Below are 2,088 nucleotides of genomic sequence, written 5' to 3'. Positions count from 1 at the left end.
TTCTTCTTCTTCTTCTTCTTCTTCTTCTTCTTCTTCTTCTTCTTCTTCTTCTTTTTCTTCTTCTTCTTCTCCTTCTCCTCCTCCTCCTCCTCCTCCTCCTTCTTCTTCTTCTTCTTCTTCTTCTTCTTCTTCTTCTTCTTCTTCTTCTTCTTCTTCTTCTTCTTCTTCTTCTTCTTCTTCTTCTTCTTCTTCTTCTTCTTCTTCTTCTTCTTCTTCTTCTTCTTCTTCTTCTTCTTCTTCTTCTTCTCCATCTACACCTACACCTCCTCCTCCTCCTTCTCCTTCTTCTATTATCTATTTGTGGTGGCCGAATTTTGCTATTTAAAAGGCTTTTTAATGGCTGCATCGATCGACATGCAGTTTTAGCAAAAAGATTCTTTAAAATATTCTCCAGATCATGACGCCCTTCATTTTTTCAGGTTTGAGACAGTTTTGCTGCAAAAAGTTAAATTTCTTTATTTCGCTGATCACTTTTGTAGGCCGACGCTTCTGTGTCTTTAATTTTGGAAAAGGAGGTTTCCGTTCACTAACCGTGCACACTGATTTGAGAGTATAGATCTAAACCTTCTAATTTTTGCATCTCTCAAAATGTATTGCTCCATTCCAGTAGAATGTAAATCATATCATAAGCCAATGACTTTCGGCTGACGTTAATGCACCCATCATTCCTTTCATCGAAAGGGGGCCCAGCTAGTCTATTATCTATTTGTGGTGGCCAAATTTTGCTATTCAAAAGACTTTTTAATGGCTCCGTCGATCGACATACAGTTTTCGCCAAAATATTCTTTAAAATATTCTCCAGATCATGGCACCCTTCGTTTTTTTTTCAGTTTTGCTGCAAAAAGCTAAAATTCTTTATTTCACCGATCGCTTTTGTAGGCCGACGCTTCTGTCTCTGTAATTTTAGAAAATCCGCTAGGTTTGTTTATTTCAAGTCGTACTTCCGTTCGATACTATCGCGCATTGTCGTGCAATACTGAGCACTATTTTAAGTGTGCGACCCGTATAGATCTAGCCTCATGGTTTTGTTTTTAATTTGGTGCCAAATTCGACTGTGATCCTTTCGTTTGATACCCATCATTGCTTTTTCTGGACTCCTTCGTCAAAATCTTTTTCTTGCTACTGGGAACAACGTCAATAGATCTTAGATAAGAATCTAGATCTGGATCTAGATAGCACCTGACCATGCCGAAAAGAAAACGAAGTTCTGCAGTTGGAACCCCTCGAGCCCGCAAAGGTCGAGGTGGTCTAGATCAACAACAAAATGATGAGGACTCTCTAGATCTAAATCTCCCAAGAGCATTCCTCTACATTGTCAATTCCTTTCAACACGTGTGCTACATTGGGGAACTGACGACACAGTGTACACACTGCCTGGCCATAAGATTTTCATATGAAACACAAGGTATGTGCTGTAGCAATGACAAAGTTGATCTGCATCCATTTCCAAAACCACCTCCTGAACTGCAAATCCTTCTGTCTGGTGTGTCGACACTGTCCACTCACTTTCTGGAGAAAATCAGGCTGTACAACAATTGCTTTCAGCTCACATCCATGGGCTACACCGATGCAACCCTCAATGGATGGAATCCACAGTTTTGCGTGCAGGGTCAAGTATATTATCGCATTGGCTCTCTCCTTCCTGCCACCCAAAATGAGCATTCATTTCTGCAAGTTTATTTCATGGAAAGTGATGTAGCCTCAGAGCGCAGAAACAGTCTTTTCCAAGTACTTGAGCCTGGGATAATTTCGTATATCATAATCTGAAATGTGCATATGAATTTACACGCTCACATTTCGAATAGTATGTAGAAGTGTCACGCAAAGTTTTGTGGGCCTAGGTTAATTTGTCAATGAACTAGAATTTTTAGAATTTTTTTTACGCTGTCAGAGGAAAGTGAACAAGCTATAGACACTGCCTCTGTGATTTTGAAGACGTCGGTGTGTTCTTTTTTCAGTGTAGCAGTCCTTTCGTGGATTATTATTTTCTTAGTGCTTTTTTGTGATGGTGTAAGGCGAAATCCGTATTTTGTAATTGTGAAAGGCTAGACAGCAATACACTAAAGCAATGCAGATCAAGAAAGGAGT

This window comes from Aplysia californica, unplaced genomic scaffold (genome assembly GCF_000002075.1).
Source record: "Aplysia californica isolate F4 #8 unplaced genomic scaffold, AplCal3.0 scaffold00310, whole genome shotgun sequence".
Classification (NCBI taxonomy): domain Eukaryota; kingdom Metazoa; phylum Mollusca; class Gastropoda; order Aplysiida; family Aplysiidae; genus Aplysia; species Aplysia californica.
This window is presented reverse-complemented; position numbering follows the sequence as displayed.